Source organism: Micromys minutus, assembly GCF_963924665.1.
Source record: "Micromys minutus genome assembly, chromosome: X".
Lineage (NCBI taxonomy): Eukaryota > Metazoa > Chordata > Mammalia > Rodentia > Muridae > Micromys > Micromys minutus.
The window spans coordinates 42,208,607-42,224,407 of NC_137970.1; the positions used below are offsets into that span (position 1 = coordinate 42,208,607).

General features: G+C 37.6%; 2 pseudogenes across 2 annotated transcripts; one reads left to right on the forward strand and one right to left on the reverse strand.

Annotated features, from left to right (window-relative positions):
* Positions 1 to 6,758: 6,758 nt before the first annotated feature.
* Positions 6,759 to 7,431, reverse strand: LOC308415936 (serine/threonine/tyrosine-interacting protein-like; annotated as a pseudogene). Its single transcript has one exon. The product of its transcript is annotated as a serine/threonine/tyrosine-interacting protein-like (transcript).
* Positions 7,432 to 7,749: 318 nt separating this feature from the next.
* Positions 7,750 to 8,226, forward strand: LOC308415877 (large ribosomal subunit protein uL23-like; annotated as a pseudogene). Its single transcript has one exon. The product of its transcript is annotated as a large ribosomal subunit protein uL23-like (transcript).
* The last annotated feature ends 7,575 nt before the right edge of the window (positions 8,227 to 15,801 follow it).

A 15,801-nucleotide genomic window follows, 5' to 3' on the forward strand; every position in this document is an offset into this window, starting at 1 on the left:
CTCAGATCACCATGGTCTACGGCTGGTCTTTAACAACAACAAAGACAACAAAATGCCCACATACACATGGAAACTAAACAACGCTCTGTTAAAGGATAGCAGGGTCAAAAAAGAAATAAAAAAAAGGAATTAAGGATTTTCTAGAATTCAATGAAAATGAAAACACAGCATACCCAAACCTATGGGATACAATGAAAGCAGTACTGAGAGGAAAACTCATAGCCCTAAGTGCTTCCAAAAAGAAACTGGAGAGAGCTTACATCAGCAACCTGACAGCACAGCTAAAAGCCCTAGAACAGAAGGAAGCAGATATACCCAAAAAGAGTAGATGGCAAGAAATAATCAAAATTAGGGCAAAAATAGACCAAATAGAAACAAAAAGAACCATTGAAAAAATCAACAAAACCAAGAGTTGGTTCTTTGAGAAAATCAACAAGATTGATAAACCCCTAGCAAGACTAACTAGAGAGCAAAGAGAGAGTATACAAATTAACAACATCAGAAAGGAAAGTGGGGACATAACAAATGAAACAGTGGAAATTCAAGAAATCATCAGATCCTACTACAAAAACTTATACTCCACAAAATTGGAAAATATGGAGGAAAGGGACGAATTCCTAGACAGATACAAGATCCCAAAGTTAAACCAGGACCAAGTAAACTATCTAAATAACCCTATAACACCTAAAGAAATAGAAGAAGTCATCAAAAGCCTCCCAACCAAAAAAGCCCAGGTCCAGACGGGTTCAGTGCAGAATTTTATCAGAAATTTATTGGGGATATAACACCAATACTCTCCAAACTATTCCAAAAGATAGAATCAGATGGAATACTACCTAATTCATTTTTTGAGGCTACAATAACCCTCGTACCTAAACCACACAAAGACCCTACAAAGAAAAAGAACTTCAGACCAATCTCACTTATGAACATTGATGCAAAAATACTCAATAAAATCCTTGCAAACCGAATCCAAGAACACATTAAAACGATCATTCATCATGACCAAGTAGGCTTCATCCCTGGGATGCAGGGATGGTTTAATATAAGGAAATCCATCCATGTAATCCACCATATAAACAAACTCAAAGTTCAAAATCACATGGTCATCTCACTAGATGCTGAGAAAGCATTTGACAAAATCCAACACCCCTTCATATTAAAAGTCCTGGAAAGAACAGGAATCCAAGGTCCATACCTAAACATAATAAAAGCAATATACAGCAAACCAACAACCAACATCAAACTTAATGGCGAGAAACTTGAAGCAATCCCACTAAAATCAGGGACTCGACAAGGCTGCCCATTCTCCCCCTACCTATTCAACATAGTACTGGAAGTCCTGGCTGGAGCAATTAGACAGCAAAAGGAGATAAAGGGAATACAAATCGGAAAGGAAGAGATAAAAACAGTACTCTTTGCAGATGACATGATAGTGTACTTGAATGACCCCAAAAATTCCACCAGAGAACTTCTACAGCTGATAAACAAGTTCAGCAAAGTGGCTGGATACAAAATTAACTCGAACAAATCAGTAGCCTTCCTATACTCAAAGGACAAACATGTGGAGAAAGAAATTAGGGAAAAGGTACCCTTCACAATCGTCACAAAAACTATGAAATACCTTGGTGTGACTCTAACTAAGCAAGTGAAGAACCTGTACTACAAGAACTTCAAACCTCTAAAGAAAGAAATTTAGGAGGATCTCAGAAAATGGAAAGATCTCCCATGCTCATGGATTAGAAAGATCAACATCTTAAAAATGGCCATCCTACCAAAAGCAATCTACAAATTCAATGCAATCCCCATCAAAATTTCAACCCAGTTCTTCATGGAATTGGAAAGATCAATGTGAAATTTCATATGGAACAACAAAAGACCTAGAATAGCTAAATCCATCCTCAATAACAAGAAAACATCTGCGGGAATCACTATCCCTGACCTCAAGCTATAGTACAAGGCAATTGTGCTGAAAACTGCATGGTACTGGTACAGAAATAGGCATGTGGATCAATGGAATAGAATAGAAGATCAAGAAATGAGCCCTCATGTATATGGTTACCTGATTTTTGACAAAGGAGCAGTAAACATTCAATGGAAAAAGGACAGCCTATTCAACAAATGGTGCTGGTCCAACTGGCACTCAGTATGCAAAAGAATGAGAATAGACCCTTTCTTATCTCCTTGTACAAAGCTCAAGTGTAAGTGGATCAAAGATCTCCACATTAAACCAGATACACTGAAACTATTAGATGAGAAAGTAGGGAAAACCTTAGAACACATAGGCACAGGAGAAAATTTCCTGAACAAAACACCAATGGCTCAAGCTCTAAGGTCAAAGATTAACAAATGGGACTTAATGAGATTGCAAAGTTTCTGTAAGGCTAAGGACATCGTCAAGAAAACAAAACGGCAACCAACAGAATGGGAAAAGATCTTTACCAACACCACATCAGAAAGAGGCCTAATATCCAAGGTATACAAGGAACTCAAAAAGCTAGACACCAGAGAATCAAATAACCCTATTAAAAAATGGGGTACAGAGCTAAACAAAACGTTCTCAGTTGAGGAACACCGAATGGCCGAGAAACATCTTAGGAAGTGCTTGACATCCTTAGCCATCAGGGAAATGCAAATCAAAACAACCCTGAGATTCCACCTCACACCAGTCAGATTGGCCAAGATCCAAAAATCAGAAGACAGCAGATGCTGGAGAGGCTGCGGAGAAAGAGGAACACTTCTCCACTGTTGGTGGGGTTGCAAACTAATACAACCACTCTGGAAATCAGTCTGGCGATACCTCAGAAAATTGGATATAGTACTACCTGAAGACCCAGCTATTCCACTTCTGGGCATATACCCCAGAGACACTTTAATACACAACAAAGATATATGCACCACAATGTTCATAGTGGCTCTATAATAGCCAGAAGCTGGAAAGAACCCATATGTACTTCAGAAGATGAATGGATACAAAAATTGTGGTACATTTACACAATGGAATACTACTCATCCACCAGAAACAATGACTTAACCAAATTCTTAAGAAAATGGCTGCATCTAGAGAAGATCATCCTGAGTGAGATAACCCAGTCACAAAAGAACAGATATAATATGCAGTCACTGATATTGGGATGCTAACCCCAGAGGCTTGCACTCCCCCAGAAACAACTCACAGACTGTATGAAGTCCAAGAAATAAAGAAAACAAAAAAAATATATTTACAAAACAAGAAGACTTTGACTATTTCCATGTTGCGTTTTGTTTTGCATGTACTTTACGCTCATGGTAACTATTAGGTTTTTCAATTCATACTGTCAAGCCCTTGAAAAAATCAAGTACTGACTAAAAAATATATTCACATAGTTTTATGTAAAAATTATTTTAATATCTGAAAAAACAGTACTGACAAAAATGTATAATTTTAAGCAAAAAATGTCTAAAATCTGTACATTTATCTTTGTTTTGTAAAAAAAAGTCGTTTAAAAAATAATTTTCTTTGTTCTGCATATTTAGCATTCTGACTATTATGTGTCTGTGGAATTCATTTTCTTGCCCAGCCTGTTTGGTGTTCTTTTTTTTTCACAAAATAATTTTAATACTTTGTGCCCAGGCTAGCAGCATCTTGCAGTGTGACATTCCTATACATACATAAGCATTTTATCTGAGTACAAATGTTAAACGTAGAATAATGTAAGCAATGGCCTATACAGAGGTAAATAGACGTGTATGTTATTTTTCTTGAATCATTTTGCTGCATAGTAAATTGCAATTACATTTCAGTATTATGTTACTGATTGAGAAAACACTTTTAACTGTGAGGTATGGTAGCTCCCTGTAAGAGAGCATAACATGTAAACCTGAATAGTTTGAGGGTTTTTTTTTTTTTAAGCTGCCATGAACGGGAAAAACAATTATCCAGCACTTAAGACTCTAGAAACTTATTTTCCTAATAAAAATAAATAAAATCTTTGAGTAATTCTTAGCTATTTCCTACTATCTCCTCATTGGAGTGTTGTTGAATAGGCAAAGGTACTGTAAACACCTTTGTGAAGTGAAGCTATGCTTTAGGATTGCAGATTAAACCAGTCATTAAAAAAGTTCCATCAGGTAACTGCTCATTTACTTTACATCAACTTGACTTCCTAATATATACATCTCAACTTCATAATTCAAGATTGCACTTAAATACTTCTAATTTGAATTCCATAGTAACTAAACAATTAACCTTATGTTTTATTACAAAGGACATCTTTAGCATTTCCTGACATTACTTCTAGACTCAGATTACCTAAGTACAACCCTATACCCCTTCAAATGAATATTCTGTTCTACAAGTGGTTGAGAGTTAGTAGCAAAATTATCTATCACACTTGAACATTCCTAACACAGAGTTGGTAGAACATGTAATAGAAAATAAACTAACACAGATCAGTTAAATTAGGAGAAGACTCCCTTACCCACTCCAGTTTCCAGGATCTGTCTCAAACTTTCAAAATGGGGAGTAACGAGGTTCCCTATGATTTGATAAAAATGTGTAGTTTTAATTATGAGCCCAGCTTACATATTTAATTTTGAAACTGGGTGAGCATTCATACATCATTCAAGTTGTCTAGAGATTAAATCATGATTGGATAAGTTTATCATGGTTGACTTACAAACACACTGGAAACGGAACCTAAGACAGCTACTTTGTAAATGCAGAGGAAGAAAAGAAACTTGGAGGCTTCTTATGACAGGACAAACCTCATCTGTCCACATCAACTGTGCTCAACATGATGGCAGTCCCTAGTGTCTGAGACTCCAGTGTATCATGCTAGATAGGCACTTTATGTGAGAAGAAAAAATGACAGTGGTCAGAATGACTGTCAATAACCTGCATGTTTGGATAGACTCCTGTTTAGAGGGGAAGATGTATTTTTATAAAACTTACTTTAAAAAGTTATTTCAAATGTCTCATCTTGAAAAACCATTTTTTAAAAAATGGAGATTGCTTTAGTAAGCACAATTTCTGTTCAATGAGTCATAGATTATGGGTTGACTCGTAGAGAGATCTTTGTTGATCTATCTGGTGGTGATATGTATATAGGAACTTTTGAATACCCAATGTAATGTTGGCTCTACTAGACCACCATGCACATGACACAACAAAATTAAAAACAATACTGTTCCTTTATCTGAAAGATAGGAGATGGGATGGGAAACCAGAAGAGGATAGAAGTAACTATAATTCTGGTTTATATTCAGACTCCCACTTTGAAGGACAAAGAACCTTTCTAGACTGTTAATGTCATAACTTAAGTGTAACTGTTACCTTACACAGTGCCTCAGGGTACCCTGGAAGTGTACCAGTATCATTCTAAACAGTAAAGCACCCCGAAAGAGGACTGAGAAACGTGAATTATAAAGGAGCTGTGTGTTTGTGCTACCCTAAAGTCATCATATACAAAAAGTTAAAAACACTTCATCTGCACATCACACAATAGTAAAATGTTTTTTGTAGAACAACACTTATACATACAGACAAAAACATGGAAAACTGAAGACCATAACATGACTTTGCTAATGCAAATTATGGTGTAAATTTGAATTAGTATAGGAACAAGTTAAAACAGTAATTTACAATACACTGAAGCTATCCACAAATTGATTTCCCCAGTGCATAAATCTTCAAAGTAAAGCTGTCTGCTGAACGTCACAGAAGTAATACAATGTAAAATAGAAGTAAACGTGCCATTCCAAATAATTTACTTTCTTCAAGCATCGTAAATTTGATTTATGGTTAAAAACAAATTACAGAAAAACGTTAATAACTTTTCACTGCTTTATATACTAATTTAGAAATCATGTGGATTTACTTGTTTGTTGATGCAAGGCACTTTTCTTTTGGGGGTTTCATATTGAAGAAACAGTGCTACATTGATTTGGTCTACTTTGAACCATTTTGGACAAAGGTTCTAAGAGGTAGGCAACTCTCAAAAGACCAAGTCTACATTTGGCTTAAACAGCAAAGAAAGAAAAAGTCATGTGGAAAATGTGTCTGGTTCTAGAAAGTAAGCCCTCTTTGATCATTACAACTTTTCTCATTTAGAATAAGGGAGGCAAGTGGGAAGGAAGTATTAACTGTATTAACATTAGTAAAGTAGGATAGTTGGTTAAAGTCATGATTTAAAGATATGGGACCAAGAAGTCTAAAAAAATAAAAATCAAGTTACTGAATTATACTAAAACAATGTGGATGAATTCTACATTTTGTTAATATAAAGGCTCCATCATAAAATTGAGCTGTAAAATTACTTAAAATGTAATATATATAACACAAAATGAGTTTTTAGGAAACATGAGGAAATTTGTTATAATTTGTCCAAAAATCTATCAACAAATCCCCCTAGCTTGTATTTTGTTTAAAGTAATAACTTTGTATCATACAAATAAATTTCAAGTATGGAAAGTGCATTATTGCAATAATACCTCTTTGCAAGTCCAAAAGTCTTGGTTTATAATAAAACCATAAAGTTTTTTTTTTTTTTTTAAGTAAACCCCATCGCCCATCAGCGCCATCTACTGTAGAAGTCCAACATCCCAAAGTGTTGTTCAACAAGTTGCAGAGAAACATGTCTGGAAGCAACGTATAATTGAAAAGAAAGTATTTGTGTGTTTGCCATTTCTTATTACCATCCCCAGGATCCTCTCCTCTCTAGGTGGAGCTCACACCCATGTGACGTCAGCAATCCTGTGCAGTGAACGGTCCTCACACGTCAGCCGTTCTGTGCGGTTGCCACTTGCGTGTTTCCTAAGTCATCATCTTCTTCATGTGTTCTCTTCACACTACCTGTGGTACCAGAATGAACAGATAAAGACCTTCCTATCTGCACTGGTGACATCATCTGTATTGTTAATTTTGCTAAGTAGATGGCTTCATATTCCCGAGGTTGGTGGACAAATCCAGCATTAGGATTAATACAAAATCTCCTTTCTTGGACATAAGCAAATGCATCTCTGTACTTCATCCCAAATGTCTCCATGATGTACGCAATAACAAAGGCCGCGCTTCTAGAGATACCTGCATTCCCATGGAAAAGAACTTTTCCTCCATTTTGTAAGCTTCCATCAATAAACTCTTTTGTCATAGGGAAAAAACACATTATGTTTCAACTGGATTATCAGCAATATCCAAGACTAAATATCTAAATAACTGTTGAAAGTTTGGTTTAATAAAGTTTGCTTCAATATTTTGCCGTATGCAAATTATATGTGTTATGCCATGTTTCTGCAATATAGGTAGCTTGCTTTTCATAGCAGAAGAGTATGGGCCTAAGAACAATCCAGGCAAAAAACTTCCTGCATCTCTTGTCTTACAGGGTAAGTCCACTCCTCGGCGTTGTCTTTACACTGCGGGAGCGAGGGGAACTCCAGTTTCACGTCCTCCATGGTCCCAGGGCCCTGGCGGGTGGGCGCAGTGGGCCGGGCCGCCCTCGGGGCTGGCAGAGGCGACAAGGGAAGGTGGGCGGGCTGAAGGCGGGCTGGTGTGCAGAGGGCTCACAGCGAGCACTCCTGGACCAGCGGGTCTGGGCAGCTGCGACAGGAAGGCGGAGGGCAGGGCGGTGCGCTGCCAGCCGCCGTGCGGCGTCTCCATCCTGCAGGTCTCCGCGCCCCTCAGACAGCCGGGATCCAGCCCAGGCACGCTGTTTGGTGTTCTATGTGCTTATTGTTCCTTGGTAAGCACCTCCTTTAGGTTAGAATTTTTTTTCTTCACTTTTTGCCAAGATGGAGCCAAAAGAGAAGGAAACTCCTGCCCCTCCCAAAGCTGAAGCCAAAGCCTTGAAAGCTAAGAAGGCAGTGCTGAAAGACGTCCACAGCCACAAAAAGAAGATCCGAATGTCACCCACTTTCCAGTCGCCCAAGACCCTGTGGCTCTGGAGGCAACCAAAATATCCTCGAAAGGGTGCACCCAGGAGAGAAACAAGCTGGAGCACTATGCTATCATCAAATTCCCACTGACCACCGAGTCAGCCATGAAAAAAATAGAGGACAACAACACACTTGTGTTCACTGTGGATGTCAAGGCCAACAAGCACCAGATCAAACAGGCCGTGAAGAAACTATGACATTGATGTGGCCAAAGTCAATCCTCTAATAAGGCCTGACGGAGAGAAGAAGTCGAATGTTCGCTTGGCTCCTGATTATGATGCTCTAGATGTTGCCAACAAGATTGAGATCATCTAAATAAACTCAGTCTGGGTGGCTAATTCTAAATATACACCCTTTTTTTCACCATAAACAAAAGAAAAAAATTTTCCTCTATGATTTTTGTTGAAAATATTTTCTGTGCCTTTGATGTAGGTTCCTTCTCCCTCTTACATTCCTATAATTCATTGATTTGGTCTTTTCATAGTTTCCCAGATTTCTGGGATGTTTTGTGTCTGGATTTCTTTTAACAGCTATTTTGTCTGGGATGTCTATTTTTTTTATATCTTGTCTTCAATGCTTGAGATTCTCTCTTTGATCTCCTGCACTGTACTGGGTAAAGCTTACCTCTCAGATTTCTGTTTGACTTCCTAAATTTTTCATTTCCAGTTTTATCTCTGTCTGAATTCTCTTTAGTAGTTTATTTCTTTTTAAATGTTTCATTGGTTGTTTTATTTATTTACATTTCAAATGTTATCCCTCTTCCAAGTTTCCCCCGCTGAAAACCCCATAATCCCATCCCCCATCCCCCTGCTTCTATGAGGGTGCTTCTCCACCCACTTGCCCACTACCCTGGTGCTTCCCTATGCTGGGGCATCAAGCCTTCTCTTTTGAACTGTCTTCATCATTTAATTCCACTGCTTGTTTGTGTTTTCACAGACTCCCCTCGTAGATCTATTCATATCTTCTTTAAGGTCATTGAACATATTCATAGTAGCCATTGCGAAGTTCTTGTCTTGTGCATCAGCTATATTGCATTTCTCAGGGCCTTCTGTAGTAGGGTTACTGGGTCACAGTAGAGATATATTGTGTTGTATGGTAATAATCGTTTTTATGCTGATGTTTTGGCATCTTGATCTGGTATAATTGTGATTGTAGCTGGTCTTGACCAGGTGAATATTCTGTTTTCATTGCCCTTCCTGGATCTTAGGAATGTGTGGTTGTCTGGTAGGGAGCACTTCTGAGTTCCTACCAGGTATAGCCACTGGAAGTGCCGGGTAGAACATGATTCTAGGATTTGGAGTTGGACAAAAAGGAATAGGGATGGGCTAGGAGGGAGGGGGCTGAGAATGTCCACAAGAAGGAGGACAGCTGGGTCTTTGCAAGCTTCACAATAAACGGAATCAAAAAGAAAGGACAGGACTCTCTGTACTTGGTCTGCTACAGGGTTGAAGATGAGGCTGGGGAATTATAAGTGGAGGTCTGGAAGGAGATTAAAGATTGTCTTCCTAATTTCCAGACCAGTGTAGCAAGTGCGATCCCAGAAAGAAAGTACCTCCAGGTATTGATGGCTGACACAATACGGTAGGGTGAGGGATAAAGGTTAGGCCCACTTCAAGGATCTTTAGAGTCCTCAGGTTATGGAGGCAAAAAGGCAGATAGGACCCTGCAAATAGTCTGCTATGGGGTTGGGGTTGAAATCGGGGAATTTGAAATGAAGAGCAGGAAGGAGTTCTTCATGGTAAGTTTGGTGGTTTTTCCCTATGTAGCGGGATGTAAGATTTGATTGTTCTATAGGGCCTGTATTATACTGAGATATGACCCCCCTTCTTCTTTAATCTCTTCACAACACATTTGTGGGGGGTGCTTTTTGGAAAATATGCAAAAATAATATTTAATTTTTAAAAAGCATACATAGGAGATGCTGTTGAGCTTGTGAGATAATTCTCTTTATTACTGGATATTTTCTTTACTTACATTTCAAATGTTATCCCCTTTCCCAGTTTCCCCTCTGGGATCTCCTATCCCATCCATCCTTCCCTTGTCTCTATAATAGTGTACCCCTCACCCACCCACCCCCTCCCATCTCCCTGCCCTGGCATTCCTCTACACTGGGATATTGAGCCTTCACGGGGCCAAGGGCCTCTTCTCTTGTTGATGCCTGATAAGGCCATCCTCTGCTACATATGTTGCTATAACCATGGGTCCCTCTATGTGTACTCTTTGGTAAGTGGTTTAGTCTCTGGGAGCTCTGGGGGTGTCTGGTTGATTGATATTGTATTTCTTCCTGTGGGGTTGCAAAACCCTTCGGGTCCTTCAATCCTTTTTCTAACTCCTCCATTGGGGATCCCATTCTCAGTCCAGTGGTTGGTTGACAGCATCTGACTCTGTATTTCTCAGGCTCTGGCAGAGCCTCTCAGGAGACAGCTATATCAGGGACCTATCAGCATGCACTTCTTTGCATCCACATTATTGTCTGGGTTTGGTAACAGTATATAGGATGGATCGCCATAGTGTCTGGATGGCCCCTCCTCCAGCCTCTGCTCCAAATTTTGTCTCTGTATTTCCTCCTGTAGATATTTTGTCCCCCTCCCCTTTTTAAAAGGACTGAAGCATCCCCTCTTTGGTCTTCCAACTTCTTGAGCTTCATGTGGTCTGTGAATTGTATCTTAGGTAATCGGAAACTTTCAGACTAATATCCACTTATCAGTGAGTGCAAAACATGTATGTTCTTTTGTGATTGAGTCACCTCACTCAGGATGGTATTTACTAGTTCCATCCATTTGCAAGAGAATTTCATACAGTCACAGTGTACTTTATGGAGTACTACTCAGCTATTAAAAACAATGACTTTACGAAATTCTTCACTTTCATTAAGACAGAATATTGCATGTTTTCCAAAGAACTTAACCACGGCAGAACATGGGTTTGTGAAAGTGCACCCCCAGCTAACCAGAAATTTGAAACTGTTGGGACTGTTTTGCCGCAGCGAGCTGGGGGATAGATGACAAGGAATGTGAGCGGGTTCTTCTGCCCTGTGGGGTTAGCTATGGAGGCAGCCCGAGAGTAGCCAGCAATAGCGTGGGTTCTTTTTTAATATTACACGCAACAGTTTTCTTCATATGTTATAAGATGACACTGTGATTTATGTACTTTCTTCCATTGGTGTGATGAACTACTTTTGTTGAGTTATGTATATTAAGCCATTCTTGCATCCTTAGAATGCAACCAATTTCATTACGATAAATGATCTCTTTAATATGATCCTAGATTCAATTTGCCCGGAACTTATTGAGAATTTTTGCATCTAAATTAATCATATAATTTTGTCGTTGTGTTTGCTTGTTTTGTGCCTTTATCTTGTTTGGGAATCATGATTAATACTGGCATTATAAAATGATTTTGAAACCTTATTTCGTTTATTATTTCATGTAACCCTTTAAGTAGTGTTGATGGAGTTAGTTCTTTAGAGTTTCGGCAGAACTCAGTAGTGAGTCCATCTGCTTCTGGGCTTGTTTACAGTTAAGGGATTATTTTCTGCTTCAATCTCACTGCTGTTTGTGGTTCTGTTTAAATTATCTGTTTCATCTCGATTTAATTTGTTATGTTGTATGCATTTGGAAGTTCATCTATTTTTGAAAGCTTTTCCAATCTGTTGGAATAAAGATTTCTAAAATATGCCCAAGTGATTTTTCAAAAAAAATTTCATTAGTATTTGTTGTAGTTTTTCCACTTTTTTCCTTCTAATTATTAAGTTTTCTTTTTTATTTCTTTTAGTTAACTGGATAAGAGCTTCTCAGAATTTCCACGGACTACCTCTTTGTTTCATGGTTTTTTTTTTTTTTTTTTTTGGTTATTGACTTGCTTCAATTTCACTAAGATCTGCCATTATGTTAATTTTATCTTTCCAGCAACTGGTAATTTATTTTGATCATGTTTCTCAAGGGTTAAGATGCACCATTAAGTTTGTAACTTGAGAGCTCTCAAATTTTTGATGTCTGGACTAAGCACTATAAAATGTTCTCCTTGGGACTTCCGTAATTAGGTTCCTATAGATTTTGGTACGTTTTATTTTCACTTTCATTCAAATATAAAAACTTTTAAATGATCTCCTTAATTTCTTCCCTAGTTATCAATGGCCTGTTATGGAGTCTCCATGAGCTTGTGTGCTCCCTGTATTTTCTAGTATTGTAAGTATCTATCTATCTTTCTTCATTATAGTCAGAGAATGCATGACGCTATTGTGAATGGGATTGTTTCCCTGATTTCTTGTTAGATTTTGTCAAAGTCCTTTTATTGCATTTATGTCATGAATTACCTTCATAGGTTTATATATATATTGGACCAGTTGTAGCTGGCAAAGTTTACCCAAAACCCAGGCATAGTTTCTCTCTTTTCAAGCAGGTTTTTGGTGCAATTCATAGCATTTGTACACTCACCATCAAGATATAAGTGCCACTAACACATCTTTAAGGCTATCTTGTCATGTTTGTCATTGTTGTGGTTCACATACCTAACATCTGGGTTAACTATAGATGCTTTTCTCCCTTAGCCACATCCATATTAACTTTTGGAACTATGAAAGCTAGTCCACAGGGAAGAGACTTTCAGATCAGGCCCAGCTATAATTCTGCATCCGATAACCAAAATGCATCGTATCCTCAGCAACAAGAATTTACTTTCATCATCTAGTAGGAAACCAAGAACAATAACAGAAGCCTATGCTGTTGGGTATCTCTTAGAAGCCTCTGAACAAAGGAAGGTTTCTGATGCTAGAACTGAGGTATTTGTTAGTCTATGACTCTTAGAAGAGTATTATCACCTCACAAGAGGCACTTTCATCCTTTCATTCATCCATCCATCCAACCATTTTATTTTTTCTTTACAAATAAATAGTATACCATTGTGTATATGCACCACATTTTCTTTATCCATGAAGGAAATTTAAGCTGTATCAATTAGAGCAGCAATTATGATGGTTGAGCAAGTAAGTTATAAAGTAAGTTGTTTAGCCAACATCAAACTAAACGGTGAGAAACTTGAAGCAATCCCACTAAAATCAGGGACTAGAGAAAGCTGCCCACTCTCCCCCTACCTATTCAATATAGTACTGGAAATCCTGGCCAGAGAAATTAGACAGAAAAAGGAAATCAAAGGGATACAAATCAGAAAGGAAGAAGTCAAAATATCACTATTTGCAGATGACATGATAGTATACTTATGTGGTCCCAAAAATTCCACCAGAGAACTCTTACAGCTGATAAACAAATTCAGCAAAGTGGATGGATATAAAATTAACTCAAACAAATTAGTAGCCTTCCTCTACTCAAAGGACAAACATGCAGAGAAAGAAATTAGGGAAAAGATACCCTTCACAATAGCCACAAATAGCATAACTTGGTGTTGACACTAACTAAGCAAGTGAAGAACCCGTATGACAAGAACTTCCAATCTCTGAAGAAGGAAATTGAAGAAGATCTCAGAAGATGGAAAGATCTCCCATGCTCACAGATTAGAAGGATCAACATTGTAAAAATGGCCATCTTATCAAAAGCAATCTACAGATTCAATGCAATCCCCATCAAAATTCCAACTCAATTCTTCATAGAGTTGGAAAGAGCAATTTGCAGATTCATCTGGAATAACAAAAAACCTAGAATAGCAAAATCTATTCTTAGCAACAAGAAAACATATGCGGGAATCACCATTCCTGACCTCGAGCTATATTACAAAGCAATTGTGTTAAAAACCACATGATACTAGTACAAAGATAGGCAGGTAGATCAATAGAACAGAACTGAAGATCCAGAAATGAACTCTCACACATATGGTCACTTTATTTTTGACAAAGGAGCTGAAAACATTCAAGGGAAAAAGGACATCCACTTCAACAAATGGTGTCAGTCAACTGGCAGTCAGCATGCAGAAGAATGAAACTAGATCCTTTCTTATCTCCTAGTACAAAGCTCAGTGCAAGTGGATCAAGGATCTCCACAAAAAACCAGGTACACTGAAACTATTAGAAGATAAAGTGGGGGAAACCTAAGAATACATAGGCACAGGGGAAATTTTCCTGAACAGAAAACCAATGGCTTGTGCTCTAAGATGAAGGATCGAGAAATGGGAGTAATGTGATTGCAAAGTTTCTGTAAGGCTAAGGACACTGTTAAGAAAATAAAATGACAACCAACAGATTGGGAAAAGATCATTACCAATTCCATATCTGATAGAGGTCTAATATCTAATATATACAAAGAACTCAAGAAGTTAGACTTCAGAAACTCAAACAATCCTATTTAAAAATGGGGTACAGAGCTAAACAAAGAATTCTCAACTGAGGAATATCAAATGGTTGAGAAACACCTAAAGAAATGCTGGACATCCATAGTCACCGGGGAAATGCAAATCAAAAAAACCCTGAGATTCTACCTCACACCAGTCAGAATGACTAAGATCAAACTCAGAAGACAGCAGATGCTGGCAAGGATGTGGAAAAAGAGGAAAACTCCTCCACTGTTGATGGGGTTGTATGCTGGTACAACCACTCTGGAAATCAGTCTGGCAATTCCTCAGAAAAATGGACATAATACTACCTGAAGACCCAGTTATTCCACTTCTGGGCATTTACCCCAGACGCTCCACCATACAACAAAGACACATGCACCACAATGTTCATAGCAACCTTATTTATAATAGCCAGAAGCTGGAAAGAACCCAGATGTCCTTCAGTAGATGAATGGATACAAAAATTGCAGTACATTTACACAATGGAATACTACTCAGCTATCAGAAACAATGACTTTATGAAATTCTTAAGAAAATGGATGCATCTAGAGAATATCATTCTGAGTGAGGTAACCCAGTCACAAAAGAACAGACACAATATGCAGTCACTGATAAATGGATACCACCTTCAAAAAGCCCTGAATACCCAAGAAAACAACTCACAGACTATATAAAGCTAAAAAAAAGGCCAAAAAGTGGAAGCCTCAGTCCTTCTTAGGAAAATAATAATAATAATAATAATAATAATAATAATAATAATAAGTGTATCGCACCCTCTCAGAGTGGGGTACACCTAGACCTTAAACCATTAATAACTCAAGAGCTAAGAATATAGCCTGTGGCAGTTTTTATGTTTAATCTTAACATACCAAAAACTTTGACTATTTTCATGTTACGTTTTGTTTTACATATACTTTATGATTTTTGTAAATAGTAAGATTTCAATGCATATTATCAAACCTTTAAAAAAACCAAGTACTGTGAAAATATATTCATATATTTATGCTAAAATGCTCTTTATAATCTTTATATGCATCTCTGTTTTTTGAAAGAAAGTTGTAAAAAAATAAAATAAAGTAAGTTGTTAAATTCTTTGGGAATGTGCAAAAAAGTGGTATACCTTGGTCATGTTGATGATTTATTTTAGCTTTCTGAGAATTCACCTTACTAATTTGCAGAGTGGATACACCAGTTTGTAATCACACCAATATTTGTCTCAGTTATTTCCTTGATTGTAGCTATTTAGACATTGGTGAGATGAAATCTCAAATCACAATTTTATGTCTTTCTGACTTAGGATTCCTCTCATTCTTGTTTCTCTGTACCTGTACCATTGCTGTTGAGAAATATGCCAGTCATTTAAAGGGGATACTATTTAATGTAACCTGTGGGGTTTTTTTTAAATGCTTACAAATTTTTTGACTAACATATGCTATGGAAAAAATTCTCCCTAATCAGAATTTCAATAGTTTTGTAAGACGTTTTTACATTTGTGTCAGTCTTGCAGGAATTAGAAGAACATCTGTAACTGTTTCATTGATTTTTTTTTTCTGCCATCAGCTTTGTTCGTCTTCCTGGTTTTGTTCTGAGTCACAAGGAGAGCGCCTT